Below are 27,706 nucleotides of genomic sequence, written 5' to 3' on the forward strand. Positions count from 1 at the left end.
GGTGTGTCTGCACTTCCGGCCCAGGCGTGGGCGGCGGGGTCCTCGAGGCAAGCGGAGTTCCCCACCCGCCAGAGCCTCCTGGTTGCGCAGCTTCTTTTGGCTCGATGGGATGAGGTCTCCCACCTGAGCGTGGCATGCGGGGTCCAGGCGGGTGGGCCCCCCGCCTGCCGGCCGTGCCCGGGCCCAGGTGACATGGTGGTGGCGGCCTGCAGCAGCATCGCGGGGGCTGACCGCGGGAGAGAAGGTGCCCTCCGGCTCGAGCCTTCGTGGTTACGATCACCCGAAGAGCACGTCGCCTGGTGCCACGACCTGTGGAGGCTCTCAGCCCCGGATGGGTGGGCCTCGAGGGTCTCGGGCCTCGGTGCCGGGTGCTCTAGCTGCAGAGGTGAGCCTCGCCCCCCGAGATGCGGTCATGCTCAGATAGCCTGTGTGACCGTGCGGGTGCTGCTGGTGGCCCTGGGAAGCAGCTTCCAGGTGGGCACTCCCGGGCCAGGCAGTGTGGCCGGCCAGCACAGCCTCAGCAGATGCCACCGCAGAGAGGTATGGCTGCCACCGCAAGCGTCCCACTGCCAGGGGACGAGTGAGCCAGACAGGCTCAGGCAGGACCAGTGAAGGGACCCAGAGAAGCAGAAACCCCTGCCTTGGCCCAGTGGAGAATTGGGGGCCACACTTGGCTCCCCCAAGGGAGGGTCAGCGCAAGTCAGATGCTGCGCGCAGGACTCAGTTCCTTGCAGCTGGGGGGAGCAACCCTTTGTTGACCTACTAAGCGCCAGCCTCAGGGCCGGCTACTTTGATCCTGTTTATTTGTTTATCTTAAAGAGTTTGTTTATTTATTTGAAAGACAGCACGAGCAGGGGGAGAGGCAGAGGGAGAGGGAGAAGCAGACTCCCCGCCAAGTGGGGAGCCCGACGCGGGGCTCGGTCCCAGGACCCCGGGATCATGACCTGAGCAAAGGCAGACGCTTCACCGACTGAGCCATCCAGGCGCCCCCCTCCCTTTTTTTAACTGTCCATTTGAAAACGCAGTCGGCCCGTTCTGCTTCCTTCTGACATCCCATCGGAGCCAGCGTGGGCCGGCGCTGCCCGGGTGCTGGAACATGATGCGGACAGGACGGCTGCAGGCCCTGCCTGTGTGGAAGGTGCTAGCAGTTTTCTGTGTGAGAAAACCAAGGCTCAAAGAGGCCAAGGAGCATTCCCAGAGTCACACAGCGAGGGAGTAACAGAGGCTGCACCCAAACCAGTCTCTGACCACAGGACCTGCGCTCTCCCCACGCTGTCCCCACGCTCTGTGGAAACGGCCGGATACGAGACCCCTTTTTATTGTTTCCCTGTCATGGATGCTGACCTTGGTGGGCTCTTCCCAGACATGCAGTGCCAGGAAGGCCCTGTCCTTTGCGCTGGAGTTCTGCCGCCCCCAGGGAGAGCCAGGATGGCCTCCATCCCTTCCCCCCAGGGGCCATGTCGTGCTGGTTCCGGGGGCCCTAAGGACCCGTCTCTGGCTGGATTGCCATGACCCCAGCATCTGGGGCCTGGCAGTTGGGCCCGCAAAGCCTCCAGTGCCCTGCTGGGGTGAGGGCTTCTGGCCTCTAGGGCTCAGGGTGCTGGCTGGAGCCAGATGGTGCACAGTGTGGCCACGGGCCAGGGTGTCATCCCTGCTCTCGCTGTTCTTCTGGCCCACGGAAACACACAAGGCCCAGGTGATCTACAGAGTTTATCACTCAGGCACTGGGAATAACGGTCTTTGGGGGACACTGTAAAAACCTGGAACAGACAAGACCATTTTGCAGCCTTTGACGTTCTCAAATGGCCCTTTTTGCTCTGTGCCCAGTTGATACCCTTCCATTGTGCCGGGAGCCTGCAGCGGATGACGAGCTGGGGTTTTTTGCAGGCTCTTCTCGTGGGGGCTGGTTGTATCTGATGGGCCTGGACCCCTTTCTCGTGGAGATGCTCGTGCCTTGTGCTAAGGTGCACAAGGTGGATCGGCCAGGCGCCCGAGGTCGTCGGCCCCTGTGAGGTCTGCTCCGAGGCAAGGGTCTCAGCTGGAGGGGGGATCCCTCAGCTCAGGGCAGGACAGAGGTGCTGGGGTGCCACGTAGAGGCCAGGGTAACTGCATGTGACAGCAGCTCTCTGCAGGTGAGCAGGGCCATGTCATGTTCGAGAAACCGTGCCCTGTCCATCCATGGGGTTCCCTCTCTGGCGCTCGTGTCCCAGCGTTGCTCAGAGCTCATGTGATCCTCGAGGGCACCTCTCAGAAGGGCTGGGGAGCCTGCTATGGGCAGGCCCTGGCTTGGGGTCCAGGAGGAGACGGACAGCACCATCCAGTGACTGGACCAGGCAGACCTTGTTGAGTACTGGGTCCTCTGCTAGAGGGCTAGAGCTGTGCCAGGCGGTCGTGTCTGCCCCCCACTCACAGGCCTGGGGACCTCACTTAGCGAACACGGGCGCCCTCTAGGAGGCCCGGCCCCAGGCCTGGTGGTGCTGGCTGGGGAGCAGAAAGTTAGCCAGGAGTACCCAGTGCCCGCCTGAGGGATGCAGGAAGCCTCCCAGAGGCGGCGGACCCACAGCCCCGGGCTCGTTCTTACCTCCAGCCCGGGGCCTGCCACGTCTCCGGGCCCTGCTGCCAGGCGCAGCGCCGCCCCTCCCACCGCCCCACGCCAGCCCTGCACAGGCCACATCTGCTGCTGCAGCCCGCGCCAGAGCTCCACCTCCCGGGCTCCGTCCCCATGGAAACCGCTGGGGGGGGGGGGTTCCTGCTGCATTTGGCCCGCTGACTGGTTTCCATTAGAGCCAGCCTGCTTTCCTTGAGCTCTGCCCCCGAAGTTCAAGGCTCCCCCGCCCCGAGGTTTCTTTTGCATGTACTGCGCACCAGCCTTCTGGGCCACGGGACCGGGAGCACCTGGGTGGAGCGAGGGCCCTAGGGGCCTGCGTTGCCCCGAGCCCAGGGGCCGGCCCAGGGCCGTGACTGCTCTTACCTTAACCCCACTGTGGACTCAGACCCTGGCCTTTCTCCCCCAGAATGAGCAGCTGCTGAGGGGCACCCCCAGCTCCATTCCGGCTGGGCCATAGAATCACTGGGGGGTGGTGCTTTCGGTAAGCCCCTTCCTCTGTCTGGGCCTCAGTTTACCCATCTGCAGAATGAGAGGGATGCACGGCTTCTCCAGGTGCTTGCCGTGCCAAACAGGACAGGACAAAACAGAAAATGCAGCTGAGGCAAAGCCAAATCTCTCAGGTTCACAGTGCTGGGATTTTTGTTTGTTTTCAAAGAGGGATTTTTTTTTTTTTTTTAAGGGAAGGAGTCCTGGAATTTGACCGGAGATGGCTGTCGGAGAGCCAGTTGGAGCCCGTGGGCCCAGGGCTTGGGAAGGCCCGGGCAGCTGTGCCCGCAGGCCCCACCTGGCATCTGTGGGGTGCCCAGCGCCCTGGCTGTGATTCGGTGAGCAGAGGCATGAAACGTGCCCGTGACAGGATCCAGAGGGCTCTGGAAAACTACCCAAGAGGCTTCCGGAGGTCAGAAATGTGGGCAGAAAATGAGATCCAGATTTAAAAAAACCCGGCTGGCTCATCCCCCTGGGAGGGAGGCCTGGGAGAGCCTTGCGGCTTGTTGACTTTGAAATGCTTGCCCAGGGCTGGTCTACAGCAGCGGCCCCTGGCCCCAGCCTGATGCCCTGGCCGAGGTGCTGCCCTCCCTCCACCTCTGAGGAGGTGGGAGTTTTACTGGAGATGACGGGGGACCCTTTGAGGGCTCATGCACGACCTGCCTTCTGCTGGGCCCTGCCATTGCCCTACAGGGGCCCTTTCCAGCTTACATGCAAGGAGCAGAACCTCGGGAGTGGCAGGCCTTCGGGCAGATTGCTTTCCTCCCTGGGCCTCAGTGTTCTCATCTGTGAAATGGGGAGAGTAACAGGCCTGCAGGCACGTGGGAATTAGGTGAGATTTGGGGTTGGGCTGGACAAACGGTAGATGGTGGCGTCAGAACCGCTCCCACGGCAGAATCCTCACCACGAACGAAGCAGGCTGCACCTTCCAGGTTGCCCCAGACTCTGGCGGGGTGACGCTGGCCCAGCCTGGCCCCAGGGAAGGCTGTTTGTCAAGGTCACCTGGAACGGCTGCTGAAAAGCCCAGGGTAGCCGGTGCAGTGGCCTTTCCTCTTCTTCATCTGGGACCCCACTCAACCTCGGGCCTGCGTCCCCGGGGAAGCCCACCGCCCCCCGGGTTCGCCGACAGATCCCGGGGGCGGGAAGCGGCAGCCGACAGACACCAGACACCGGGGACATGCTCGCCGCCACAGCTCAAAGGACGGGCGCGGTGGCATTTTCAGCTTTCTGCCCTGGGCGGGGAAGGAACTTGGGTTTGAGCGATGGCTCCTTCTTGCCTTCCAGCCCACCCTCCCCAGTGAAAGTAGGCCGAGGGAGCTGGCTCAGACGAGTAGGTGGTGACGTGGCCCAGGTTGATTTAGACATGCGGGGAGACCGGGGTAATGTAGGAAATGAAGGAAATTTCCCCAGGGAAAGGGGGAAGAGAATAAAGAGGAGCTTAAGTGCCCAGATAATTATAAAGCCTGGCGTGGTGATTTATGGCGGGCAGGCCGGCTCCTCCGGTCTCCACCGCCCCTCCCGTCTCGGTCCCCCTGTGCCCCCAGAGACCCGCTGGTGGGGGAGGCCGTGAGGCCAGCGGGCGCCGCCCAGCACCCGAGCTCTGCTTTGTGTCCTGGGGACAGAGCCCCTCTGTGTGCCGAGCCCTGACGTCTGCTATCTGGGGCAGCTTCGCGGGACACTGACAGGCTGCCAGCCAGGAGGCTGAGCCCCCCGCACAGATTCTTCACGGACGAGCCCCAGCCAGACTGGCCGGCCCATTAGAATGCTGATGGTCAGGGTGGAGGCAACACTTCTCATTCTTGGTGCCACGGAAGGGGGGGCCGGGGCCATGGCGTCAGGCAGAAGTAAGGAGGCGCGTTTCTCTGGCTTGGGATCGGGGTGCGCTCTAAAACGAAATGAGGACGTGGCTCGCCACGTTGGCCAGGGCGCAAGAGAGGCCGTGGCTGGCCGCGGTGGGCCGCCTGGACACTGCGCCGTTTGGGGCCCGACTGTGGGCAGCCCCTGCTAGGGGATTTCCTCCACTATGACCACAGCTGTCCCCTCCCGCCCCCCTATAATTCCTGGGGGCTGTCCCCCAGCTGCTGACCTGAGGGTCATCACTGGCCCCCCTCCCTGCCGCACCCAGACTGTGCCCAAGTCCTGCTAGCTCTGCTGCTGCTCAGCATGTCCGAGTCTCGCCCATCCAGGGACATGTGACCACCATGCAAACCTCTGCCCTGACCTCCACCCTGTGGGGCTCCCGTCCAGCTCCAGGCGGAAGTCCAGTCTCCCCTTCCTGGGGCTCGAGAGGCTCCCAACAGCCTGCTCTGCCCCCTGCATGTTGCCATCCTCCCACTTCTCTAGACTGCAGCCCAGCATCACCTCCTCCTGGAGGCCCTCCCTGCTTCCCACCTGCCCACTGCTCAGTTCACGGCACGTGTCTGCCCTGGAAGACTGAGCATCTCCAGAAGGACCGGCCAGAATCACCAGCCTGGCCCAGGGCGGGCTCTTGGGGGAACATTTCATGAATGAATGAAACAGAATCCCAAGGCTGAAACAGAAGAAGGGAAGGCTGTGAACCTTGCACTCAGTGCGGCGGCATGCGCCACCAGGCTGGCCACGTCACCTGGCCACGATGCTCGGAGAAACAAGGGGACAGAGCTTACTTTATTACCTCCACCAATATGTTCCCTTTTAGGACTAACCCGAGGGGCTTGTGAGCCCACCTCATCGGGGACAGCGTGGCAGTGCCCGATGGACACGCCTGAGCCCTGAGCATCTGCAGTCCACGGACAGAGGACGCCAGGTAACTCCAGGCCACGGGAAAACCATGGCTGCTGCTTTGGGGCTGGGGTTCGGTTGGGAAGACCAGCTGTGAGAGGTGCCTTGGAAGGCTCTGGGGCCTTTTCCCCTCAGCTCAGTGGGTGTGAAAGGTGGACTCTCTCGGCCCATCCGATGTCATTGGTGAGTAGTGGCACATTCTGTTAATTTAGGTCAGACATTTCCCGTTCGTGAACTTCCTGCACGGCCCTGCTACCATGTTGTGGCTTATGTGGGTCCTCCTCCTCCAGCAAGTCCTCACAAACTCCAAAGCCCTCTTGCTTCCTGTCCCCTGGCAGTGGGCTGCCCAGCCCCTCTGTAGCACCCACCACACCCCTCTTCTCTCCCGTCGTTCATCTTCACGGGTTTGTGATGGACAAGTCTGAGGCAGCTTCCACTGAGGCCTTTTGAAAAGTGTGCTCGGGGCGATCACACCTGACCGGCGGGCAGGGGCCTCGGTCCCTCCCCGGCTCTGCCGTTGGCCTGCTGTGTGATCTCGGCCCACTCCCTCCCCAACTCTGAGCCTCCATTTCCCCACCTCCGACATTTGGTGGGTCTCCGGAAGGTTCCGAGGGACCAGCTTGGGGCGGCTGCCTCAGGTGTGTGAAAGTGCTCCTGGGCTTTGAGCGGGGTCTCCCCTGGGAAAGGGGAAAGAGCTATGCATAAAGCCAGAAGTGCGCATCCTAATGTATCTCCGGAGGAGAGCAACGAGGCGGCCGGCCGCTGTCCGGGGTGGGGTGTCTGGGTCAGATACTTGTGACAAAGCTGTCTGACGGGATATTGCATGGCCGCTCAGCGGACACGGCCGGTGGGGGCCACGGAAGTCTGTGGCCAGCCGCCGTGGTGCGTGTGGGAGCCCCACCTGGGAGGGGAGTCTGCCGCGGGCTGGGCTCAGCAGAGCGGGACTGTTGGCTGCCTTTTTCTCCTTTTCCCGTTTGTCCGGACCTTGCTGAAGGAGGAGAAACTCCTTTAAATCACAAAACTAGCCACCCAGCCAGAGTGACCCTGACCCACCCAAATCCTCACTGCACGTTCTCCCCGCAGAAGGAGAGCCGTTGGCGGAAGGCGCGGGGTGTTGCCCTGAGGGCAGCACGTCACCAGGGCGCGTCTGGGCCCTTTAAAAGGAGCAGAGGAGATGTGGGGGGCAGAGGGGGCCCCTGAGAGTGGGGAGCACATTGAGGCCCCTCCGGGCCGATGGTGGGGGTGATGCTGCCACTTTGGGGCCGGGCCCACCGTGAAGTCTCCATTCGCGTCCCAGGTGTTGGGAGTCTGATGTCTAGAGGTGACGTCCGTCCATGGAGACCAGGAGCCCTGTTGTCAGGCTGGCGCTGGGGCCTGTTTCTTTGCTGTTAGAGGTATGGACGTCCCTTGTGACGCCCCCCGACCTGGTAGGGCTCAAGGCGGGTGTGTGAACGGACGCACCTCTGGCCACCGGTGACGCGCTTTTCTGGCCCTGAGTTGGTAACTTGCATGGCGTCGGCCGCTGTCTGGCGAGAGCGCCTACTGTGTGTGCGGGCCAAGCCGGTGGGAGTGTGTTCATTTTTGTGTTCATGATGTCAGCTTTGTCCAGTAGGTGAGAATGGCTGCTTCTTTTCTTTTTTTTTTTTTTAGAGTAATTTTTTTTTTTATTCTTACGTTAATCCCCATACATTACATCATTAGTTTTAGATGAAGAGAATGGCTGCTTTTTGATACAAAACTGGGGCTCAGAGAGGCCAGGGTCCTGAAGGCCACGCAACCCAGGAGATTCTCTTCAGCCTGGGCTCTGCAGCCCAGGCTCCTGCCCGGGGCTGGTGGCCCTGCCACTGGATGCTGCGTCCTTGGGGATTTGAACTGGCCTGTGCCTATCATGTCAGCTGCTCCCCAAGTCCCGGCTCCTTGAGTCCCTGCTGGGGCCGTGTTGACCCAAATGAAGCAGCCGAGCTGGGGATGCACCCCTGGCTTGTGCATCTGGCACTCTGGCTGGAGGACGTGGCTGCCCACAAGCTCACGGCCTACTGCTGATGCCTCCCGACCCGTCTTGGGTACCTGAGGCCTTGGGTGTCCGACACAGCATGACCCCAGGGCCAGGCCTCGGTCCTCCGCAGGGCATTTCTGCACATAAATCGAGGGTGAGCCCTGTGCATGATTCATTAGCAACTGGCTCTTTCCAGTTTGTAGGATGTTTCTCCCACACATGACCTTGGAGAAGGCCAAGTTTAATGCCGAAGAGAAGTCTAGACAAGGCAGGCTGAGTGCTCTGGGGATCCATGCTCCCATGGCTCTGGGTCCTGAAGCTTGGCCAACATCAGGGTTCCTACTGAGGGCTCCGAGCTCCTGCCCCACGATGTCCACTCAGACCCCAGGCCCCGGAGACTTAGTCCCTGGTGAGATAAGAGGTAGAGGAGGAATTTCTCCAGGAGAAAGGCCCAGGGTGGGTTCTTACACGTCCTCAGAGTACCCCAGGGAGGCGGCAGTGGGCGTGCAGTCCAGTGAGCCTCATGTGGCCTGCGTGTGCAGCGGGTATCAACTCTAACCTTGCGTGTAAATTTGAGGAGGTAGGTGTCACCGTCCCGGTGTAACAGACTGGGAGCCTGAGGCCCCGGTGGAGGGGCTTGTCCAGAGCTGAAATGGGACCTCAGTGGCCCCTGGACTACCCTGCAGATAGGCACAGGAATGTTGCGGAGACCAGGCTACTCGTGGGCCTGGGCAAGGTGGGGACTGAGCTCTGAGACATCCTGCCGGGGCCCAGGGTTGGTTCTGACCATTGAAACACCAGCCTCATTGTGCCAAAGCCTTCCAGAGGACAGAACTGCATGGGGGGTGGGGGCGGGGAAGCTGCCAAGATGGCCCGGGCTGACCCTGTCGTCCAAGTGACCACACTGTGGGGCACGGATTCTGAGAGGGAGCGGGGGCCCAGCCCTGAGAGCAGTGGTAGGCATCATCGTGAGCCAGCCCTGCGCTTGGGACGTGGACTTTTGTCACCGGCAGTGCCCACCACAGCTCTGGGAGGCCAGGCACACATGAGATGCACATCACAGGAGGGAAGGCAGGAGAGGGCGGTCTTGTGCCTGGAGCCGCACAGCAAGCAGAGGCGGTGGGTCTGGCCAGCTTCCCGTGCTTCCCCCAGCCTGCCTCGTGACCTCTGGGACTCGGGGGCCCAAGTTCATTAGTGACCCTGAGACAGGGGCCCCGGCCTCCCTTCCCACCCCCACACCATGTGGGCTGGCCTCTTGAGGGAGGACAGCTGCAGGAGGCTCAGGCAGCCCCAACAGGGGACGACGCACTCACGGGATCTGTAAGGGCTCTGAGGGCAGGCCACGCGATGGTTGTGTGGCTCAGCACGCGGCGACTGGAACGAGGCAGAGCGAATGCCTCTGTGCACCAGTGCCCGGTGGACACTTAGCCTGGCTGTTCTGTGCCGTCACCAGGAGAGTGGGCGCAAGGATATGGGAGCAGCAGAGTGTCCCGGGGGAGAGCATTCTGTCAGTGCTGCTCTGAAGTTGGAAGGGGCATCCGGGCTTCACATCACCCACCCTGGGCAGCCGTCCTTGTGAGTTTTCAGCCACGGCCACGTGTGGCTCCTGTGTCGTACAGAAATTGGGCCAGGATCCCAGAGCCAAGCCTGCTCCCGCAGCTGAAGCTCTGCTCACCTGTCAGGACAGAATTTCCACACCCCTGTGTCCAGAGCAGGCACGGGGTGGCCTTGTCCTGTTTTCACCTCCTCCGGCTCCCCGGAAGCCTGATCTCTGCTGACATCGACTAGTGATATTGAACAGGGCTGTTTATGCACAAAGGGGGCCTCGCCTGCCGGGCCTGTGGGTACCACAGTGTGCTGCCCATGGAAGCGGTCCTCTGTGAGCCCCAACCAGGCTGTGTTCTCGGTCCAGAGGGAGGAGTGGGTGCGTGCTCCATTGGCTCCCCTGTGCTGTTTTGGGGTTCTTTCCTAGGCGAGCCCTAGGGCACTGTCTCATCAGCTCCAGGTTGGGGTATCGGAGATACCCCAGCTCGAGGGACTTCCTAACCTGCCCATCTTACAGGCGCAGGCAGATGGGCCCGGGGTCCTTAAACAGCGGTGCACGCCGGGGCTCCATCCTGCTGGGAGGAGAGGCAGGGAGGGCATCCTGGCCGGCGAGGCAAGGGCTATGCTGCCTCAGGGCGGTCCCATCTCGGGGGTGCTCCCCTCCTATAAAACAGGGCAGTGAGGTGCTGCGGCCCAGAAGCCCCATCCTGCAGCTAGGGAAACTAAGGCTAAGAGAGGCTCTAGGCCAGGAGAGATAGGGAAACAGGATTAGAACCCAGAGTTGGCTGACTCGTGGTCCTGAGTCCATGCTGCGTGCAGAGGGCATCGGGCTCACAAATTCCTGTAGGTCCCCAGCTTCAGGGGTGGTGTTGGGGTTCCACCCAACATTTTAGGGCTGGGAGTCCAAGCACAGCCTGGGAAGCCCACCAGCAGGTCCCCTCCGGCCTCTGAGGGCCTTATGAGTCCCATGATCCCCACTGTCAGGGGCCTGTGCCTGAGGGGGAGGGCTACAAGCCAATTAGTGGCAACTGGTCACTCTTGGCCCCAGTGGCTCCTGCTCTGGGTGGGACCTGCTCAGTGATGGGGTCTGGGGAAGGTTGCACTTCTGGGGGGACAGAGCAGCCTCATTCTTGCACTGGGGGGCCTGTGGGAGCCTCCCAGCTTGTGTGGGCATGTTCCAGAAGCTGGGAATACTCAGAAAGGGCAGGGGAGGAGGGTGTGGAAGCTGGAACCCTGCCATCCTGTCCACCCACTCACACTCAGCCTGGGGCAGAGGCAGAGTGGCTCTGGCTGAGGCCCAGCCCGGCTCCTCTCTGTGGTGAGTTGGGCCTGGGTCTGCCGTTCCGTCCTCACGGACAGGGAGCCAGCCCTGCTTTGGGGGAGCCTGGACCCCGGATGCCAGCCTGAGCTGGAGGCGGGGCAGGGGCAAGAGCCTGGCCTCCGTCTGAGTCACCCTGGGCCGAGTGCTCTCAGGGCCCCCCCAGGTCCTAGTGTTCCTGCTCAGTTGGTCCTGGGGTGTCCTCTGACGGGCTCATTGGGAAAAGACCAGAGTCAGGTCTACACTTTCTGGGTCCCAGATAGACACATCGTTCCAAGAGCGGGGGTACTTCCCCGTCATCCCGGGCGCTGTGCTGAGCCAGGGTGCCCCCAGCTGCATAGGAGCTGGTCTGTGCTGCAGACCTGCCAGCCCTGGGGGGGTAGGCAGTACCAGAATCTGTGAGCTGATTTCAGGGGACCCCCAGCCTCCTACTAGAGCTGGGGAGACTCTGTCTCAGGCGGCATCCCCGCAAGAGTGGAAGATATGCATGGCTGGGCCGCAAGGAAGCCAGTGGTTGGGGTTTGGTTTGGGGTGGGAGTCCAGACCAGGGCTGGGAGTCGGGGGGTCGGACAAGGCTTCCCTTGCCGTCTGTAACCTCTGGGCACTTGGGCGCCTTGCCCGCTGTGAGTTGTGGGCTGCCATCTGCGGTGGTTGTGTGGGGTAAATGAGAGGCAGGGGATGGTCACACTGAGCCCCCTCCCGTTCTCGGGGTCATGTGCCACCAGGCCTGCCCAGCTGATTCCTTGGTCACCTTGCGTCTTTCAGAACATGACTCATCCCAGAGCACCCCCAAGGAAGCGGGACCTATCGTGGCCTTCGGGAGGCATTCCAGGACCGCAGAGCCCAGGTAGATGGTCTTTGCCCTGGGCCAGGGCAGGGAGGCAGCCCGGGAGGTGGGTGGCCTGGCCAGGAAGGGAACGTGAGCCCGTCTTTCAGAAGAGCCCAGCACCAGCCCCTCAGGCCCCAGCTGGCAGCCAGGCCCACCCTTCCTGAGGGATTCAGCCTGGTCCCTGGCAGGCGGCTGAGGTCCCACTCCAGGACCAGGAGTGAGGTGCAGGACAAGGATTACCTGGCCTGCCATGGGCCTTTGCCTCTCCCCGAGTCCTCGGCCTGCCCTGCGGCCTGAGGACTCTGATTCGCCTCCTCGAAACAGATGGAATCAGGGAGGGCTGGGAAGGCTGAGTTGTTGGCACAGAGACTCTGCTGAACGAGCTCCGAGTCACAGCCACCTACCTACGTGGTGCCAAGTGATGGGCACGCCCAGCCCCCCAGCTGCGAGCCACCCTCCTGGACATGCTTCTTCAGAGCCTCAGTCTCCTCATCCAGAAGGCCGGGGCAGGAGTGGCTCCTGGTGGAGTGTTGGGGACGCACCGTGAATCCCAGAGCACGTGTGGGTTCCGTGAGAGGCCCAGGGGACCGGACACAAGTCTTTGCACACAGTGGGCCCCCAAGAAGCACAGTGCTTTATACTTCACTGAGAGCAGACAGCTCTCCAGGTGTTTGGGCCACCCTGGCACTCTTCTCGCTGCTCTCCTCGCTGGAGCCCTACACCCGTTATTTCAGGTTTTATGTGTGCTGGTGCTAATATGCGAGATGAGACGGTAGGTCGAGGCAGAGCGGGGCCTGGTGTGGCCAGGGGCCTTGTCGGCAGCATCTCTGAGGCAGACAGGAGGGCTTCCGCCCCCCAGGAACCCAGGCCTGCTGTGGCCATGGTGAGTTTCACAGCCTTGGGGAGACAGCCAAGTGGGGAGAGGTCTCCACCCCGACCTCCAGATCCGAGCAGCTCTGTGTGGTGGTCTGGGTCTGTTTGCACAGCCACAGGACAGGGAGCCTACCTGCCCACGGCAGGTGCTGTGGGGGGCCTGCCAGAGGTCTGGCCTGGTTCTGTTCCAGAGCCCGAGGCTCTCTGTCAGTGTCCCAGGGCAGCGCCTCCATACCCAAGTCGGCCTGGGAGCAGCCACTACCCTGAGGGCTCATGGGAATGGCCACGCCATGGCAGGGGACTGAGCCCCAAGACCCAGATCAAACCCCCTGGGTCCCACAACTACGTGGCTTTCACTGCTGTGTGGTCTTGGGGAGGCCATGGCCTCTCCCTGGGATTCTGTTTCTCATTTGCAAAAGGGGCGTCCAGACCTCTTCCTACGTACTCCCCGCCCCCCCCAGGTACCAATAAGAGCAGAACAGGGACCCTCTTCTGGCCAAGAAATGGGGGGGGGGTGTCTGGCTTGGGATGAGTCCTAACCCACTACTTGGAAAGATGAAGCCTACACACGCAGCTGCCACTGATCATACGGGCAGAGCGGGAACTAAGGGGTTATATGTTACCTATATGTCTTGCTGTGTAAATAAATAAATGTAAACATAAAAAATACGTATGTTTATATTGATATTAAAGCTTAGAGCAACACAGACAATGCAGAAAGATAAAAGTAAATAGGAAATTAGGGCAAAGGCAGAATCGAAGGTAGGCCTAAAAGAAGCCACATCACGTAGAAGTCTCTGGTTGCTGGTAATGACTTGTAAATTCAGCTCTGAGCCTCCTCGCGGCCAAAGCAAAGAGGAGAGGCTGTCCCTTGCAGGAAGTGGCGTTCGGGGCATACCATTGGCAGTGCTGACGGGACGCCCCGAAGCCCTGGGCGAGGGTGGGGGGTGGGCACTCCCTGACGCTCGGCACAGCTGTGTTCCTCTCATCCTGCTGAACCCTTCCCGCACTGAGTCATCTGATTTTCCCCAACCCTTCAAACCCCAGTGGAGAGAGGCAGCGAGGGGCCCCGGCCAAGCTGTCAGGCCTTGCTGAGTCCGATTTTGAACGTGCGTCTCTCTGGCCCCGGGGTCACGAACCTGCAGGTGTACCTGCCCCGGCCGCTGCCCCCTGGAGACGGGTGCCCCCGAGGATCGGGGAGTCATTCCCAGGGTTTGGGACACAAAGTCACACTGATGCGGCAGTGTCAAGGCCCTTGCGGTGCTTGAGGTGGCCTCCCAGGCTGTCAGGGCAGGGGGGCCGGGGCTGGAGGTACAGATGCGGGTCGGGGCCCGCACACCTGCGTACCTGGGCTCTCCTTCCCGAGACTTACACAGCATCTCTCTCCTTCCAGGACTCACGCCTTCTTCCTGCCTCCTCGTTCTGCAGGTGACCCCTGCAACTCTGCCTCCCTCAGGTCAGTGCCGCGTTTTGAACCTTGAAAGTCAGGGCTCCCCCCTCCCCCCAGGTACCACCCTGGTCTGGGCCTGTCTGAAGTGGGACACGCACACACACGCACACACATGGCTTGTGGAGGACTGAGGAGCTGGGCGGGCTCAGCTGGGTCTGCTCCTGCCTCAGCCCTGACCTGCCACTGGCCTCTTTCTGTGCCCGAGGGACCAAGGTCTGCCAGAAGTCAGGGGCTTGCCCAGGTCTCTTGCCCCAGGAAGCTGGACTCGGGCCCATCTTTCTGGCTCCCTTCCGCACAGAAGTTGAGTGAAGCTCCTTCTGCAAGGAGCCATCTGTCTCGGGGGTCCGTGGTGGGAGGGCTTGGGCCAGCTGCTGGGGATGGTCCGAAGTGTCTGTGGAGTGGGCAGAGCTCAGGGGCTCAGCAGGTGAGAAGGTCCTCGGCCCGCCGCTCCCTAGCCCAGCCACCCTGTGGCCCTGGCGGGAGCCGGTCATGCCCAGAACACTCCTTGCCCACACCCTGCTCCTCCCCTGAGAGCCGGCCCACAGGGCAGGCTGTAGGGCCCACTTGGCTGAGTCTGGCCTCCTGGGGAGTCCGCGGGGCCGTGTGGGCCAGACAGGCGCCACCCCCCTCCCCCGCTGTTGCCATGGCCAGGGGCAGGCCTGCCTCCCAGGTCCATGTGGAGAGGACCCCAGGCTGTTGTGTCTGGGCTCAGGAACCCTCTGCCATCTGGGGCCTGTGTGTTTACAGGTCCAGCTTGCCCGCAAGACTCTGCAGACACCGCCCCCAGGGCTTTTGTGTCTGCGCGCAGAGCATGCGCCAGCCGGTGCCCGTGGTGGGGTGGAACATGGGTGGGGAGAGGGGGAGGCCCCCAGAGGACATGGGGCAGAGGGGAAGGGGGACCTGGAGGGGGGATAACAGAGGAAGGGGACGAACAGAGTGGAGGCAGAGAGAAAGCAGGGCAGGGCACGGGGAGAGAGGAGACACAGAGCAGAGCGACGGGAAGCTGTGGGGAGCTGTCGCTGGGGAAACGGGGCCTGAGGGTGCAGCTGGTCCCAGATGTCCCCAGGGCCTGCTGGGCTCTGCCCAAGGCCATCTAGTCCAGGTGCTTTCCTGGGCATCCACTGTGAAATCCCCCAGCGTCCCACTGGCAGCTGTGGTAGCCTCCGGGGTCCCCATGAAACCCACGCCCTCGGAGGTACGTTCCTCATGCAGGCTCGGGCACCAGAACGTGTACCTGGGTCCTGCGACCCCAAGCCCTGACAGACACATGCAGGGAGCCACAAGGGTGGGTCCCCAGGAACACAGGCGGAGGTCCAAGGAGGCAGGGCCAGCCCACCTGGGAGGCCAGAAGGGCTCCTGGGCCAGGGTGGTGGGGCCCATGCACAGCGGCTGAGACCCAGGACATGTGGGGAATGACCTGGGTGGAGAAGGACAGGCCTGGGGGAGTGGGCTCTCTCAGGGCAGGACCCATATTCCCCCATACTGTGCAGTGGACGGAATGCACGCAGGCCAATGCAGGCAGTCGGTGCTTATTCTATGCTCATCCTGAGCCTGAGGAGTCACCAGGATGACCATACAGCCGTCGGGGCAGGGGTGAGGACATGTTCAGGGCCAGAGGGGAGGGCCTCCCCTCTTGCGTGCGCACACGCCCTCCTGCAGCCCCAGGACTACCAGCAAGGTGGGGCTCATCATCTCCATTCTGTTCTGCTAGAAGTGGAGGCTGGGGGCTGGGAAGAGCTCAACTCTGGCCTCACCTGTGGTCCAAGAGCTGCCTTTAGGATGCTGAGCGGGGAGGTGCCAAAGGTTTATGGGGGACAGTGACTCGGTTGGTGGGATTTGTTTTTGAACTGACTCGGTATTGTTCTCCCTGAAGTCTGCCCAGACTTGGCCCAGGATGGGGAGAAGTCTGGGCACGGGAGGCTCCCTCCGTCTCTAGTGCCTTCCCCCGCACTGAGCCCCTGGTGCCTCCCCCACACCCAGTACGGGCAGGAGCCACGCACCTCTCTGCTCAGCACCCAGCGCTGGCTTGTTCCCTGAAGGGACTTGGCCCTGCCCTGCCCCAGCACCCTGGGTTCCTGCGGACAGACGGGCTGCCCTGTTCTTCAGAAGTTGGTGCGGACGGGCCTGACACCGCAGGGAGAACCATGCTGAGGAACCACTCTGCCTGCTCCAGGGCCGGCCCGTGTCTGGTGCCCACGGCCGAGGAGGCGCAGAAATTTATTCTAATGCTAAATGTCCAGATAGCCTTTGTTTACCCAGATAGAAATTAGGGCCTTAAAAATACCTCGCATTTGATCTTCTGGTCCCAGTACAAATATTGACAAAATGCAGAATGACGGGCTTCCTTCAGTGCTTACTTCTCGGTTCTGAGCAGCGCTCTGGCTGGGGGTGGTTAACCCTGAAGCGTGAGGAGAGATGTGACGAGAAAACCCTCTGGGGACGGGTTGCAAGGAAAGCCTGCCCTGTGAGCTGCATCGGACAAAGCCACTTTCGATTCGGGTCCCGTTACTGTGCCAGGCCCTGAGCTGGACGCCCCTCCCATAAGAGCCATTGCTGTTGCTGACAGCCCTGCTGGGTGGGTGCCGTGGGAGGTAGAGGCTCGGGGAGGTCCAGGGGCCAGCCCCAGAGACCACCAAGCAACCAGCAGCAGCAGAGCAGGGGCCTGGCCCCAGCCGGCTTAGACGTAGAACCGCTTCTGGATTCCAGGGCCGTGTGGCCTCGCTGAGGGATCAGGCTACGGGATCCTAAGAGACAGTCTCCCCGGGTTGCGGGCAGGAGGCTGGGGACAGGGCCTCCAGCTCAGGCCCTCCGTGCAGTGGTGCCCAGGGTGAGCTAGAGGGTTCTTCCCTCTGGAGTGAAAGCAAGCGGCTCCCAGACCCAGTGCAGCTGGGAATGCCCGGGGCTGCTCTCCGGGCTCCGCGGTCTGGGCTCGGTGGGGTGCTTGGCCTCAGACATCCCCCTGGTTGGAGGCCTTGTTGCCCAGTTGTTATGGAGCCGGAAGGCCAACAGGCCAGCTGTGGTGGGAAAACACAGGCTCGCACTCTGCTCAGCAGCCGGAGGTCCCTGCCCCAGCACGGCTGCGTCTGAGCTGCTCTTCTCCAAGAACACCATACCCACCGAGCCTGGCCGGCCTTGGAGGACTGGGAAGCCAGAACACCTCTGTTGTCACCTTGCGGAAGAGAAAGTGAGTGTCTCAGACATGGGGCTTCCTGGGGTCGCCTAGTACAGAGGGGTCTGGTCCTCCTTAGCAGCGGCGTGACTTGGCTCGGTAAATGGAGACGTCTGTGGGTTTCTGTTCACTCGTGCCTAAAACACAGGGGAGGAGGGGGACGCCTGTCTTGGCTGTGTGAGTGTGGGCAAGTACCTTAGCCTCTCTGTGCTCCTTCCTCGTCTGCGGATCAGGCTGTAATGGGGGCGGACGGGGGCACTCGCTGCGACGGGCTCAGGTTGGTGCCTGGCGTGTGGCCGGTGTGGGGCATTGGCGTTTGCCCCGTTTCCGACGGGGCACATGTGCCCAGTGGGGGCGCACCCGTTGGCAGCAACATTGGGCAAATGGGGATTTGAATGGGGGCTCTCGGGAGAGGTCCTCCGTGTCCTCCGTGAAGACAGCACCTTGTTCACGCTCGGCAGGTTGTCAGGACAACTGTGGTCGCACAAGCAACAGGGACCTTGGCACCTGCCCTCCACACCCCGGGTTGCGGGCAGCACCCCCCTGTAGGAGAGGCATGGGGCTTCCCTCCCAATCCCTCTCCCCTGGTTCTTGACCCAGGCCCGGCCCCTGGCTCTGGATCAGCCCGTCCCCATCAGAGCGCAGGGCCCGGGCTCTGCCCCGCTGCGTCAGCCACGTCTCCCCGTCCCAGTGCCCTTTGAGGGCCCCCCGCCGGCCTCAGTCAGAGCCACGGCACGGCGAGCCCCTGGGCCTCGGTCTGCTAGTCTTAGGTTTTCACTCTGCGCCGACAGGGAGGGGGGCCTGGGGCTGGCCCCGTGGCCCCCAGAGTAGTCCTGCTTGTCTCTGCCATACGTTTGGGGTTCTGCGTGAGACCTGGTAAAGATAGGGAGACCCCACGGGCAGGGCAGAGTCAGAAAGATGCGAGCTCTTGGGGTGTACCCGCTGCCTAGCAGGCTCTGCTCCAGAGAGGCTCTCGGTCCAGCAGGTATTTGCCGGGGCAGCTCCGTGTGCCCCCAGAGGGCCACAAACAAGGGGGTGGGCTGTCACCAGACAGACGCAGCTCGGGAGCCTCGGGGTGTGAGCTGTGGCCGGCTTGGGGCCCCCATGAGGCAGGTGCTGCAGGAGCTCGTGGGGGGGGGATGCGGCCACGCATCCACGGAGCTGGTCTTGCTGGTGTTGCCCTGTGCTGCCCTGGCATGGCCTGTCCCTGTACCCGCCGGCAGTGGGCAGGGTGAAGCTGCCAGCCTGGACCCCGGGTGGGGTGGGCCGGGATGTCCCTGGAATGCAGGGCAGCCCTCGGGCCATCTGGTCAGAGGCCACCCTGCGCCAGGCAAGCAAAGACCAGCCTTTGAGGGTCGGGGGCAGAGGAGGATTTTCGTCCAGAAGGAGCCCGGGCCTGGGAGGCCAGGAGCCTGTATGTTCACCCCTGCCTCTCCATGTCACCGCCTCGAGCTGGGCCGGCCCCTCTGTAAGGCGGGAGGGCATCCTTGCCACTGCCCCGGGCAAGGGCTCGTCCCCAGGACCACCCAGAGCCCCTCGAAGGGGTGAGGGCACCTCTGGCAGCTCAGGGAGGCCAGGGGCCCGGGCAGGAGGAAGAAGTTTCCAGAGAGGGCACCGCCTGCCCCCCTCTCTCTGGCCAGGCCCTCCTGGGCCTCCACACAGGACAGGCGGCCACGCTTCCAGAGTGGACATTCCTCCTTCCTGCCCCCAGCGGCCGGCTGCCTTTGTCTTCCTGGGGCTGCACAAAATGGCCGCTGCAGCCCTCCGCCATTTTGTGTGTGAGGCAGGCAGGCGAGCGGGTGGCCCGGCAGGGGAGGAGGGAGGGAGACCACTGCCCGCCTGCCTGCCCCGAGTGGCCTGGACGGAGCCCAGCACCAGCCCCCGCCCCAGCCCGGCCTTGGCCGCGGCTGCCCTGGGCTTGGCACCAGCTCACGTCTTGGCAAGGCCGTCCGGGAACCCCGGCCCTTCACCCAGCCTGGTCGGCCCCCTCGCCGCCCCCCAGACTTCCCTGACGAGCAGACGGAGATGCTGCGAAGCAGAGCCCAGAAGAGCTATAATTAAAGCCATGCTCCTGGAGGGAGTCCTTGGCAGCCACAGGGCCGGCATGGACGGTTCTAGAAATGACGCTTGCCCGAGTGGGTGGGGGTGGGCTCCCCAGACTCGCCATGACAGGGCCAGGTCTTTTCTAGGCCACGCTGGGGAGAGGAGCAGCACGCTCAGCTCTCCACTCACCATCCCACACCCTCACCTGCCTGGGGAGCCTCTGAGCTCCCTGGCCGGGCCTTGGGCTGGGCCCTGGGCTCCTGGTGGTCGGTCAGGTTTCCGGTCTGGACGCAGGTCCTGGCTGTCCTCAGGAAGCTGGGACAGGGGGCTTCCTGGAGGAGGTGAGGTCCGTGCCGAAAGACTAGGGTGCCGCTCTGCAGCCGGGCTTCCCATGGCGCCTGAGCCAGCTGAGATTCTTCATCGCACAAAGCTGGGCTGAGCCCATTCTGGCCCAGCCCAGGCCCTACACGGTCCTGTCTTCTGTGGGACCCACATCCCCTAGATCTTGGCTACCCTGAAGAGCATCTTTCCGGAGCTGGGAGCAACCGGGCGTCGGGGGCCTCCTTCTGTGCCTCTTGCTCTGTGCTCAGCGTTAACAAGCCCACGGCTCGGACAGTGCGCAGCGGATCAGGGGTAGCACATTACGGGGGGACACGGTCACGCAAGAAGCAGGCTGCTCGGCATCCGGGGATTCTCGGCCGTGGGGCCTGGGGAGCCACATGGAGGAGACGCCAATGTCTCTGGAGCCAGCGCTGGGCCGTTCGCTGTGGGCCACTGTGCCACACCGGCCTCGGCAGGTGGAAGGGAGCAGCCAGCCTGCCAGGCATCAGCGCCTGCCCGCAGTGTCCAGCCATGAGGCCCTCAAAGGGCAGCGTACCTCCTAGAGGAACTGCATGGAAATGTCCTTGTACAGAAGCGGGGCGTGGTATTTGAGGCGAGTGCATTTTAAAGGGGCTGACGCTGTTTCTCAGGCAGCGTTGGAGTAATGCCAGGCCGACCTGGGGGCCCGGCCCGACCTGTGTTCTCTGTGTGGCTGAGGGTCAGTCCCGCACTGTCAAGGGACAGACACCCAGATACAGCGCGTGTGTGGCAGGGTAGGGCCTCGGGAGCTGCATGAGGCCTTCCCCAGACACCTGTGGCCCAGCCAAGCCCTTCAGGCTGGGAGGGTTGCTGGACGCTGCCCCAAGGCCCTTCCCAGAAGCTCTCTCCTTGCGGTTCCCAGAGAGAACATTCCGTCACCATGAAGTGAGGTTTACTCATGCCCTGGCTTCCTCTGGGGAAAGCCTGTGGGACAGGATGGTGGCCACGCGCCAAGCCAGACCCAGTACCTCTTGGGGGACACAGAGCCCCACAGCAGAATGACTGTCTCGGAGGGGACTGTCCTAGCTGGGGCTGCCGCGGGGTGGGCTTTCGTGCTGGGCATTTTTAATGATAGGTGTGCATCTGGTCCCCTCCCTTACTCCTGCTCCTCACCTTGTGACCCAGACTGTAGGTTGAACGGAGAACCTTTCAGACAAATGTGCGCCTTTGAGGTTAACACTGTTGCCTAATGACTAACACCGCCTGGAGACACCCACAGGATCAGAGAGGGCTCTGCGTCCTTGCTTCTGCCTTTGGAGTCCAAGCAAACCCTGGAGTGGTGAAGACCCGCTCTCCCCACTGACACCCTCTCTCCGGGCACAGAGGCCCCTTGACCTTCTTCCGGAAGGCCCTGGCATCCTTGTCCCACTAGCCAGAGCGGGCAGCTGAGGTCAGAGGTGCTGACTTGCCCAAGGCTCATCACTGCCTGGAGCCGGAGCGGGGCTCAGAACCACGACCTGGTGGACCTCAGAGCCAGCTGGCCCCTCCTCCCCGTGCCAGTGGTCCCTGTGGATGCAGTGTGTCTGCAGAGCTGGCCAGCCCCCCCCTTGCCCAGCGCCTGCCCCCTGGCTTCCCAAGGGCTGCCAAATGTTACTTTTGTGGGCCTCCAAACTCCCACGTCCGTGGCGTTGACCGTCCAGCCTCCGCTGAGTGCCGGCTGCCTGCACCGTGTCCGCCTGCAGGTCTCTGGGCACAGGAAGGCAGGGAGCTGGAGCAGGACGCAGGCTTCTGAGGTGCCCGTTATGGGGGGCGGGGGCTGCCGGACAGGGAGGGTGCGAACAAGAGAACGCTCCGGCGCCCGGAGACTGAAGGAGGGCTGGGGTCTGTGCAGACCCATGGGGCTGGGGCGGGGGCTCCTGTCTGGAGGTGCCTCTTCCCCGCCTGCGAGGCTTGTGCCGCCCAGAGGGACGCGGGGCTGTGGAAAGAGCCTAGCGTCAGGGAAATTTGGATTCCAGACCCGGTTTTGCCGCTCCGTCTCCAGGGTGTGCTGTTGGGGGCGGTGAGGCCCCTGGGCCGTGCACTCCCTGGGCTGCCAGAGCCTGAGGCAAAAGGAGAAGTCAGTAAGCCGGGTCCGCTCTGTCTGCAGGGTGGATGTTTGTATATCATGGACGTTTTTGCATTCATTTTTAAGAATTTTACTTTAAAATATTTGCCTTGAATGCTGAGTTTGGTGTCCCAGAAGTGGCGTGGCCGAGGTGCGGGTCTGGCCGGCCTCCCCAATTCCCGGCCATGGTGGGCACACGGCCCCCTGCCCCGGCCCAGGTCGATCAGACTGCCATCTCCTTAACTCGATGGGCCGTGTTTGCAGGGAGACCCACCCCCGCCCGGGCCCCCGGATGCCACCCCCGCGTCTTTTTCCCAGACTCCATTGTTGGCACGGCTTGCCGAGCAGAAACACTGGCCGCTTTATGGGGAGAAACCTAATCGGGGCGGCGCGGGGGGGCGGGTGGCCATGGGGGGGTTCCCGGCTCTCGGTGGCCCCGAGCCAAGCCCGAGGTGACTGCGGGGTGACACTGTCTGTCTGCCTCACTCGCTCCAGACATCCGCCCAGCCCTGAAAGGGCCACCTGCCCACGAAGGCCTCCCACACACCTGTCCCTGGCTGGCCTGGCTCCTCCCACCCGGCCCTGCCCAGCACCCTGCCCGCAGGCAGACGCCGCGGGACCGGGTGGGCTGGTGCTGGCAGCTGGCGGCTGGTGGGGCGACCGCCGATTGCTCACTGCCCAGCAGCCCTGCTCGGGGAGCCCCTTTCATGGTGCGTTGCCGGCCCCCGCTGCCAGGCCTCATCCGGGCCGACTGGGAAGGGTCCCTCTGGTCTGTCTCAGGAGTCCGGCCGTCCCCCCAGGCCGAGGCCCATGGTGACCCCTGGGACTGTGGGGCAGGGAGGCCCAGCAGATCTCGGGAGAGGAGAATGCCATCACGGCTGCCGGGCACCTCTCCCCCCTGCCCCGCCACCTGCCACAGGGCTGGCTCTTCCAGACAGGAGGCCTGGGGCCCCCGAGAGGACAGCTGGCCCCAGAGCTGGGGCAGAGCTGGGATTCCCCTGGGGGGCCTCTCTCGGCTTCCGGAGAGGCCCACACGGACAGGAGACAGGGCCCTCGTGGGCACGCAGCTAGAACAGCTGGGGGCGGGCGCCCCAGCAGAGGACAAACAAAGACAGATGGGCCGGGGAGGGTCAGAGGCGGCCTGCACTGGGCATTTTTCTGCTCCGGGAGGCTGGCCTAGGGGAGCCGGGGCTGGGCAGGGACTGGGTGGGAAGAAGCAGAGCTGCGGGCCTGGGGGATCTGGCTCTGAGGGCAGCCTCTTGGGCTCAGCTTCCGTGCCCTCCAGGTGGTCGGCGGTCCGGCCGTGTGCTTGTCTCATATCTGTGTCCTCATATCTGTGTGCTCCCCTCCCTCATGCCAGTCCTGCCCGGTCACCCGGCTGGAATGGGCCAGAGCCAGGTGGGATGGTGAGCCGTCAAGCAAGCCCTGGCTGAGGCCTCAGGGCGGGTCTCGGGAGCCCCTTCCTCAGGGTGTCTGCTCTTGGGAGGATCCCAGGCCTCGCCTGCCACGGGGCAGGAGCCTCAGCCTGGCCAGAGCCTCCTCTGTAAAGCGGGGACCTCAGCTCCTCCCTCTTGGGTCCCACTGACTTCAGGCCCCAGGGCGTCTGTGTGAGCCTGACATGGCGCTCGCCACCCAGCCCAGGAATGTCAGTAGCTCTGACCATTCAGAGATAAGGCCTGGGTCTCAGTGGTCTTTGAGCCAGAATTGTCCAGCTCAGGGTGGCCACAGAGGCCCCTCTCCGGGCCGTTGCAGGGAGTGTGTCCCTGGCGAGAGGCTGCTCAGGGATGCGGATGCACGGGCTGGCAGGGGGCGTCCGGGGAGGAGGCCCGGAGCAGTGGTCCGAGCTCTGGCGTGGCTGCCTCTCTCCCAAACCTGACGCCTGTTACTCTTTTCCTGAATCCCGAACAGGTCAAGAAGCTTCTGTCCGTGGTGGGCCTTCCTCACAGCACGTGCGTGTTGGGGCAGGGCTCTGGGCCTGGGTGGGCTTCACCCCGCAGGGCCCCCCCTCCGCCCGCCCCGCGCTGGCCGGCCCAGCCTGAGCCTGTGGGAGCTCTCGCCCTGTCATCCCACAGGACACAGGCCTGCCGCCCCAGCCTCCGTGTGTGCGCGCACCCGGGTGCCTCGCAGGATGGCCTCCGGCACCCCTGCTCCCCCTCCTGCTGTCCTCGCTCGAGGAGGGACGTGGTCAGAGCTGTGTCCCTCCCGTGCACCTCCAGGTCCTGCCATCAGGCGTGGGGGCCCTTAGATGGGGATCTAGTGGTCCCGCCGCCACACCTTTGCCCAGGGAGTACCTGCCCCCCGGCAGCCGCACCGCTCCTCTTCCTGTGGCTCTGCAGCATACTCCCTCAGCTGAGGCCCACGGTGCCCATGCTGCCCTCGTGACCCCGTCACCTTTCACGGTTCTCTCTGGCCTCCCCCGTGCCCGGACGTGGCCTGAAGGAGCCGTGGTCTGTTGCAGGGAGTCTGGATGGAAGAGGAGCGCTCAGCCCAGTCCCGCTCGGCACCACAAGGACTCGCCTGTCCCTGGGGCTCTTCGCCCGGTGCACCTGCTGCCCTTGGGCTCACCTTGCCTCAAGGGCCCTTTGGGGCCAGCAGTCCTGGAGGCAGCCCCTTCTCTCTGCCCAGCCGGGAACCAGCCTCGAATGCAGCCCTAATGCACCCAGGCCACCTGTCATCCACCCGAGATGCCGCAAGGTGGGTCCAGCCTGAGCAGGAACAAAGGCCAAATGGAGGAAACCAAGTCATGTGGGCTTCTCCCAGGCCGGGCTGGAGGCCGCGGGAGGGGGTGCTTGTGGGGACAGCCAGGGTGGACCAGGATGTGTGTCTCCCTTTGTCGCCCCGCCCCTGGGGTCCCAGCGCATGGGCTGGCCCAGTGTGCAGTCTCTGCCTCCCGGCTGGGGCTGGAACCAGAACCCTCCTGGGGTTAGCCCTGCAGGCTCAGGAGCTAAAGCCCGGGCCTAGGGGACGGCAGGGGGTGTCGGAGTCTGCGTAGTCCCACACACGTGGATTCCAGCTCCGGCTAAGGGTGGCCTGGTGCTACCCAGACGCCCCGAGGGGCAGCTCCCGCACTGACCCCACGTCTCCGTGAGGACGTCCAGGCCCACAAGGACGTAAGATGTGCCCAGGGACGCAAGCGAGGAGACCAGCCTGGTTTTGCAGCCAGGTCTGCCTGCTGGGCTCCCCTGCCTCGTGTCGCCCTTGGCCTGCAGGGGGCCAGCAGTCACCATCAGGGGTTCCCTACAGCCTGAGGGCATTGGGGTCTCAGCGGCTAAGTCTAAAGCCCAGGGGCCGTGCTTAGGGCCCCTCCCCCAGAGTCCTCTGAGACATTCAGGGGGGGCCCTGGGCCGGGAGCCAGGTCCTTAGCCTCTTTTCTCCCCAGCAACAGGAGGCTCACGACAGCCAGTCACCCCACAGGGTCGGGTGGCCTCCAGGACGCCCAGGCCCCGTCCAAGGAGTGGTAGCTGCCCCTGCATATGGGGCTGCGCGTGGGACCTCCCTCTGCAGGCCAGGGCAAGGCCAAGCCCAGCAGAGCCCAAGAGCAACCCCCCCAAGCCCGGCAGGGGGCCAGGGACCCCCCCCCCCTCCAGCCCACTAATCTCAGCCTATTTGCTCACTGCGGAGCGGGGTCAGTGCTCTCAGCTTCACGAGGAATGTGAGGACCGCACAGCCCAGCCCAGCCTGAGGCCTGCCCAGAGGAGGCAGCCTGCCTGCGGGAGGGGAGGGTGTAGAAGGCGGTCTGGGGGTTGGAGAGCTCAGAGCGCTCGTACCATTCCCCAGGCGGAAAGCAGGATGTTCTAACCTCCGCCCTGCCACCTGTCGGCCGTGTGACCCTGCGAAGGCGATGTTACCTCTCCGCGCCCCGGTGTGCTCACGTCTAAGATGGGTTGACCGTAGCACTCGCCTCAGGGGCCCCCAGGAAGGCGGTGGCCGTGGTGACGCTGATCCAGGCTGACTGTGCCCTCGGGCACGGAGTGCAGAGCCCTCCAGGGCCTCCAGCTCTGCCCCAGCTGCCCTCCCCAGGGGAGCCAGCTTCCTTGTCTGAAAGGAAGAACAGCATCCTGGGGCCTCTCCCGAGGGGGGGACAGCTCGGGTCACCCTGCACGGCAAGACCAGACTGACCAGAGCCCATGGGGAGGGCGTCCCCGCCTGTCCAGTGGGTGGAGGGAGCAGGTGTCTTGGGGCAGCGGAGAGGGGGAGGGTGGGCGGCCGAGGGGGGGTCGCTTGCAGCACCTGTGTGACGTGCGTTCCAACAAATGACGGCCTTCCTCCCAGTGTCACCATGCAGATGTCCCTTGGGAACATTATGGCCACTCCTGTCCCCTCCCTCCCTCCGTCTCTTTCCCCCCTCTCTCTTTCCCTCGGGTTGGTGGTTTTCTGTGTTCCCCCTCTGCGTGGTGCTCTGGGGCGTCTGTAGTCCCGGGGGCCCTGCCCACCCGTCTGCCGGGATCCCCAAGCTCTTAGCGCCTGGCCGGCCCGTCCCCAGCCCCCGGCCCCCATTCCCCGCAGCACCCTGGCCCGCCTCCAGGAGGCGCCTCTGGAAGCCACGGAGTCTGTCCCTGCGCCACGACTGACGGCCCTTTGGGGTGAGGTAGTAGGTTGTATAGTTTGGGGCTCTGCCCTGCTATGGGTTAACTATACAATCTACTGTCTTTCCTGAAGTGGCTGTAATATCGCCGATGGACAGCGTCCAGGACCCTGGCTGGGGAGGGGACAGGGGCAGGCTGGGGACGGGCAGCAGCCTTGCTGGGGTGGGGTGGGGGCTGCCAGGCAGTAGGTCTGCAGGCCTACCTTCCACTTGCTGTGTGATCTTGGGCAGGTGCTTTGACCTCTCTGGGCTTCATTTTCCTCATCTGTGAAATGGGGACAAATGAGGATTGGAGACGATACTGTGTGAAGCATCCGGAGCAGGGGACGGCTCGCAGTTGACCCTTCCGTCCCCCTGCACTGCACGGAGAGCCGGGGGCCGGTGGCGCAGTTTTTGCCGCCTGCCTCCCCTCCCCGCCCTCCTGCCCCCTGCGTCCGGACTGTGTCCGCAGCTCCATCCCTGTGGCCGGCAGTGGGCACCAGGGGGAGCGGCATGGGCCCAGAGGACGAGGCTGGGGTGGCAGGACAGGCCCCCAGGGAGACCCCCGGGGAACCTCAGCACGCCCCCCGGCGTCCTCACCGGCCCGCCCAGCTCAGCGTCAGGCCTCCGGTCAGCGATGGCCCCTCCGCTGGAGAGGGGCTGAGGCTGCCCCCCCCCTCGCCGCTCACCATTCCAGGCGGGAAGTGAGGGGGGCTCGAGTGGCGCTCTGCGGCCCCCCGGGGACACGAGCTCCCCCCACCCACGACGTGCAGGTGGACGGGCTGTGCTGCCTGCATTGTTCCTCCTGCCCCGCGCCTGCCCGGCCTCCCAGCTTGGCTCCCGTGGCCACCCACCACCAGGCAGGGGCCGGGCCGGGGCGTGGGGCAGTGGCGGGACAGCGGACCCTCCCGCACCCCCGGGCACCGGCGGGGTGAGGTAGTAGGTTGTGTGGTTTCAGGGCAGTGATGTTGCCCCCTCGGAAGATAACTATACAACCTACTGCCTTCCCTGAGGAGCCCAGCGACACGTCCCCACGGGAGGGCCGCCCCACGCCCAGCAGGCGACTCCGGGGGCCCCGAGCCATGGGCCGGGGTGGGGGAGGCCGCGGCGCGCGCACCTCGACTTCAATAAAAGCTGTTCTGACGTGTACCTGGAGTCCTGCCCTGTTGCTCCAAAAGCCCCGGGACCAGGTGATGGAGGGTGTGTGCACGTGGATGGTGGTGTTGGGGCGCATCTGCCGTGCGGAGTGTGGGGCGCGGCTGGGGAGCCGTGTCCGGGCTCTGGGGGTCACCACACTTGCCCAGGCGCAGAGGCCCGTGGGCCCTTCCCGTGGGTGCAGTCCTGGACTCCAGGCCCCAGACGTGTCATCAGCCCTCATCCTGTGGAGACACCCCCATAGAGCTCCTTGCAGGTGGTGTGGACCCCAGTCGGCAGCTCCAGGCACAGGCCGGGGACCCCACGGCCACCTCACCACCAGGTGCTCAGTCTGAGCCCAGACGTTCCCATCTCCTGTGCCCGGGCCCCTCAGGACGGTTTGAGGGGTAGCCCCTCATTTCTGGTGTCCATCCATGGGCCACCTGCCTTCCTAAGGGTTCACTCACGTTTCTCCCAGAGGCCTCGAGCCTCACGTCGACGGCCGCCGCATCCCTGTCCCCACAGTC

At 63.8% G+C, this 27,706-nt stretch overlaps 1 long non-coding RNA gene across 1 annotated transcript in view; it reads left to right on the plus strand.

Annotated features, from left to right (window-relative positions):
- LOC115938083 (uncharacterized) overlaps nucleotides 1-27,194 on the plus strand; it is a 69,954-nt gene extending 42,760 nt beyond the window's left edge. Inside the window, exons 3-5 of the long non-coding RNA XR_014145967.1 lie at nucleotides 3,288-7,457; nucleotides 7,556-24,175; nucleotides 25,259-27,194. This is a non-coding gene — a long non-coding RNA (uncharacterized LOC115938083). The remainder of the gene's footprint in view (nucleotides 1-3,287; nucleotides 7,458-7,555; nucleotides 24,176-25,258) is intronic.
- The last annotated feature ends 512 nt before the right edge of the window (nucleotides 27,195-27,706 follow it).

The sequence above is a fragment of the Leptonychotes weddellii genome, chromosome 5 (assembly GCF_054177405.1).
Source record: "Leptonychotes weddellii isolate Sample4059 chromosome 5, ASM5417740v2, whole genome shotgun sequence".
NCBI classification, from domain to species: Eukaryota; Metazoa; Chordata; class Mammalia; order Carnivora; family Phocidae; genus Leptonychotes; species Leptonychotes weddellii.